Consider the following 5639-nt stretch of genomic DNA (forward strand, 5'->3'; position numbering starts at 1 on the left):
AAGCGCGTCTGAGCGAGCCAGGAAACGCATTCACCTATCACAGCGTGCCTTATATACGTTCCTCTGCTCTGCGGGCTTGGTAACCGACGAATACCTAAGTGCATTTCATTTTCGATCAGCTTCCTTAAATGTTTCCGCATAAAATGTTTCGTTGGTCACGTATATTCACCAAAGGTATCTGTTCGTTCTCATCAGATTTAGTTCTCGCGTGATATTCTTTCCATCCGTGTCCGCGTATTTTGTGCCACGTTTTTTCCAACATGTAAGGAAGCTACAGAAAGGCCATAACGACTCATCTCACCTATTTGCTCTCTTCTCACACTTATATAAATTTAAAATGTCAAAATTAAAGTATCGTGCCACCACCTTCGCACTTTCGTGAGGAAGGTGGGAAATGCAAGTTGGGTCCCACAATGCGTGTCAGCAAGATTTAGAGATAAACCAATTTATTTTCATAAAATTTCATTCTGGCAACCGATACTGACGCCGAACAGCCGCGTGGATCTCCACTCTCCGAATTGGCAAAGAAGTGACGCCAACAATGACCGTGCGTTCAAAACACTTTGCTAATGACGAGTTTTGCTTCCCTGTTAAGTCACCATTTGTTTTAAACTGTGGAGAGCATTCAAACTTGCTTTTCTTTCTTAAAGGTGCTTCCGTTCAATGCCTGCGACACTCCGCGCAGAGTAGTTAAGCGATCGCTGACGCAGTAAGTTAGCCACAGCTTAGGTTGCGTGTCGATGCTTCTTCCGATGTTTCGGAAGAATAGACGATTACCTTCAATATTTCCATAACAGTACTTCACAATTTTTCAATATTCGAAAATTTTCTACAAGAATGTTAGACACACCGCGCCTCTTGTTTTGTCATGATGCGTCATGTTTAACGTCCCAGAGCTGTTCGAGTGTTGTGATTGTAGCGCACTGGATTACCTAATCGGGGCCATCTGAGGTGCCCCGCCGCGGTGGCTCAGTGGTTAGGGCGCTCGACTACTGATCCGGAGTTCCCGGGTTCGAACCCGACCGCGGCGGCTGCGTTTTTATGGTGGAAAAACGCTAAGGTGCCCGTATGCTGTGCGATGTCAGTGCACGTTAAAGATCCCCAGGTGGTCGAAATTATTCCGGGTAATTACTACGGCACCTCTTCTTCCTTTCTTCTTTCACTCCCTCCTTTATCCCTTCCCTTACGGCGCGGTTCAGGTGTCCAACAATATATGAGTCAGATACTGCGCTATTTCCTTTCCCCCAAAACCAATTATTAATTATTAATTCATCTGAGGTTGTTTAAACGCGCACCGACATCGCTCAACACACGGGCTCCTTTTGCATTTTCGCCTCCATCAGAATGCCACCGCCTCGTCAACAATCGATTCCGCGACCCGAACGCAAAAGCGACTGGGCAACTGTAAGGTTAGCGACTTTTCTTTTGTGTAAGTGTTCTTGTGTATGTTAACTGGCAATGGTTCTCCCCCTGTGATTTCTCGCTATCGCTCTTGTCTGTGTTTCGCCTATTTTAATCCTTTCCTTTTCCTCTTCTTTCCGCACAGCTATGCTGCTTAAAAGTGCACTAAAAAGGACTTTGAGCTCGTCTTTTTACGGCGGAAACTCCATCTACACGCTCCAAGCATACTTGGAAACTTCAAAATATTGCCCGGTGTAGCTGATTTCCAATTAAATCGAATGAAACGTCTCGTCTCTAGGCCTTCTTTTTAACTCACCTCCGAAAGTAGGAGTCAACCAACGCGTGGAGTGCCTCTTAGCCATTCGCGTGGCGGCTTGGCTCTAGCTTTTATTTTGTTTTTGTTTTTTAGGTTGCTGCGAATAAATAGTTCCAGTCCCAGACTACATAGCTGCAAATTAGGCCGGCGGAAATAAAAATACGCGTGGACTCTTTGATATACGTATCGCTCCGCCGATGGCAGGGCGGCAAGCCGCCACACGGCTGACTGAAAGGCACTCCACGCTTTTGTTGCCTCCTACTTTCGGTGATGAGTTCAAAAATGCAGGCAGAAGCCAGGACGTTTAATTCGATTTGATGGGGAAATCGGCCGAACGGGGCAATAATTGGAAGTTTCCAAGAATGCGTGGAGCGTATAGGTCGAGTGACCGCGGTAAAAGCATTGGCGGTGGTTTAGCTCTGGTTGAACCTGGAGTGATGCGATAACTACAGCTGGCCGGGTGGAACTTCTTCAGTTGAATTGCAAAGTCAGTCTTTCGCCGCTTCGTTTCTCTGGGCGTTCCTTCTTCATCTTCGTCCCACTTGACACGGCGCATGCGCACAGCTGTTGCAGCTCGGTTTCGCCGGCGCGCAGTGCTCCGCGCCACGTGGCTGGTCACGTGACCAACCACGTGACGACCCACGTGATCAGCCACGACGCCGCGCCGCCGGCAGCTGCTCTGCACCACGTGGCGGCGCAGCCACGCTGGAGGCTCGAAAGGCTACCGTAATGTAGCTATCGCTACAAAAGACGTCCTCGGAATCCTCCTTAGTGCACATTTAAGGCAGTTGCAGCGGCCACGCCCCCTTTTTCCTTCCGCATTTTTACATTTCATCCCATAAACCATCCGCACCGTCACTGCAATGCACCCAGCAAGTGTCGAGAGTTGACATAAGCGGTGTGCGCTTTACTGCAAAGTACACGGTTGCATATTGACATTTCTAGGGCACACAGTGCTTAACGCGCATTGCGTAAACGTGCCTCGATATTTTCTCCCTCGATGATGCGATCCCTGACAACGCGGTGGTCCTTACCTGTACCAGCTATAGCGTATAAGCGCAGCAGAGAGTATATGCTTGCACTTTCACAGAGAGGACAGTCATGCGCGAACTCGTCACTTATTTTACTGTTGGATCGTGGAACACGTCAACGAGCTTGACGGTTATCTCATGTGGTTCCTCAGTCAAGCCGGACGTGTGCACGCAAGGCGCGGTAGTTTCGGTTTTACTGGCTTGTTTTACTTTCACACCAAACGAAATCAGGTGTTCGGCCTCAGTTGAATGTTCTCCTTCAATAAAACGACGATAGTTAACGTCGCGCGACTATTACTCTCCTCAGCATCAGTCTGTGGTGGCCAGATGAGCAAGTGTGTCGACGGACGGAGGAAGCGCGCGCAGTTTTTTTATGACGCAGCGGTGGCGCCACAAACATACGTTGACATGGCAGGGCCGTCGCCCGTTGGATTCTATACGGCCGCCGTAGTTCACCATGACCACCAACACGTTAACGGCCTCTCATAGCGAGCTCCAAATTAAGCGACAGCCGAGGCGCTAGCCATTGCGCTTGCCGCCTCGGGCCTGAATTCAAAGGTGATCATAACAGATTCGCCTCGAGCATTTGAACACTACCTGGCTGGCGAGGTTTCACCTTTATCCCACGATATTCAAAAGCTGGCAGTAAGGGAATCGGACCATTCACCCAAACGCGCAGTTTGGACTCCGGGCCATTAGGGCCTAAGAGGTAACCAGGCTGCGGACGTGGCCGCCCTAGCGTATACCCACCGGGCACCTCATCCAGGCTCCTTCAGCTCAGTGATTAGGCAATCGCTTCTGCGGTTCAGGGAAATTGTGCAGTACTATTGCGAACGGCATCGGCTTTTCCCGGTCCCTGCTAAGGACCTGAGTAAAGCCGATGAGTGAACTCTCAGGCGGCTGCAGACCAACACTTTGTTGTGTCCTGCGATAGCAAAACATTTTGACTCCAAAATTGATGGGCGCTGCCATTCCTCTGGGGAAGTGTCTGACAACTTCCACATGGTTTGGGCCTGTCAGAAGAATGAATCCTTCCTTTCCCCCAAACCGTTCCTCTTCCCGAGAGGCATGGGAGGCAACCCTGCTCAATTCCTCGGAGCTGAAATCTCAAAGGGCTCTACTCCAACGGGTAAGAGTAGCGGCCTCGTCCAGCCGGGTCCCTGGCTAAGTTGCAAGGGTGGTCAAACGGGATAGTTGGTAGCTCATATTTGGAAAAAAACAGCGCACCTTTAGACACAGACAGAGGCAGATATAACGACACAGCACTCTTTTTTTCTCTTCAACTAGTTCTTTATTGCAGAGTGACAATATATAAAGGAAAAGTGGGCGGGAATACATAGGAAGCAACTGCTATGTTTGCATGCGACAGAAAGATAACTGAGGTGAAAAGACACGAGGTGATAAAGTGCAACTGGGAGTGTAAAAAGGTAAGGGTTGGTAGAGGATGGCACTGAAAGGCAGTAACAGAATGACAAATGACAGTGCGATAACAACATGAAAAAATAACAAAAATATACTAAAAGCCAAGAGGGAATTACGAGCAGAATGACGATAAAATGCATTAAAAGGTCCAAACCAGGCCGTTAAAAACAAAGACAATTAAAATCGACTCAAAGAGCCAAAAAAGCATAAAACAGGAGGAAAATTCGATGCCAAAAGGGCCACTTTTGGCCTGCAAACTATCTTCACTAGTTAAAGTTTTCCCCACCGGCGAACTTACGGCTCGCGTCAGCTTCCTCCGGCATTTGCTATGCATGTGTGAAGCCGATTCATCAAAATTATTTTCAAGTGCGCATGATTTTATTGCGAGTAAATTGAGGAAGAAAAAAAAAAGCGACGTATATTAATTATAGTATCAGGGGTGCCAAGTTTGGAATAATTGGCTCGTTCAATTCGCCGCGGCGGCTTTGTTCAATAAAGAAAAAAAAAAGCCGTGGTGACTGAGTGGTTAAGGCGCTCGGCAACTCAACCGGAGAACCCAGGTTCGAACCCGACCGCGGCTGATGCGTTTCGATGGAGGCGACACGTAAAAGGCGCCCGTGTACTGTGCGATGTAAGTGCACGTTAAAAGATCCCCAGGTGGTCGAAATTATTCCGGAGCCCTCCACTACGGTACCTTTTTCTCCCTCAGTCCCTCCTTTATTCCTTCCATTACCGCGCGGTTCTGGTGTCCGCCGAGATGTGAGACAGATACTGCGCCATTCCCTTTCCCCAAACACCAATTTTATTTTCTATAATTTTAGTTTCTTTCCTTTTGTATTTAAATTTTTATTTGTTTTCTTTTCTTTTTCCATATTCGGTTAATTTTTACTCTCTGTATTTAATAATTGGCTTTCGGGGAAAGGAAATGACACAGTATCTGTCTCATATATCGTTGGACACTTGAACCGCGCCGTAAGGGAAGGGATAAAGGAGGGAGTGAAAGAAGAAAGGAAGCTGGAGGTGTCGTAGTGGAGGGCTCTGGAATAATTTCGACCACCTGGAGATCTTTAACGTGCACTGACATCGCACAGCACACGGGCGCCTTAGCGTTTTTCCTCCATAAAAACGCAGCCGCCGCGGTCGGGTTCGAACCCGGGAACTCCGGATCAGTATTCGAGCGCCCTAACCACTGAGCCACCGCGGCGGATTCTACCACATCCCTTCGGCGTGAAATTTTGTGTCCGAGGAATTCAAGATGGCGGCCCCTTATAGCAAATTGATGTAGCAACCCATTTGGTGATTGATTGGTCACGTCATTAGTATATTGAATTGGTGATTGCTTGGTGAGGTCACTGATTTTGCGACGTCATAGTTAATTAGTCACCTGACTGTGTTTAATCGATTAAAACTCAGTAATGATTGATGCCATGATAAAACGAATTATATATTTGGAATCTTGTAGATGAGTA

Source organism: Amblyomma americanum, chromosome 10 (genome assembly GCF_052857255.1).
Source record: "Amblyomma americanum isolate KBUSLIRL-KWMA chromosome 10, ASM5285725v1, whole genome shotgun sequence".
Lineage (NCBI taxonomy): Eukaryota > Metazoa > Arthropoda > Arachnida > Ixodida > Ixodidae > Amblyomma > Amblyomma americanum.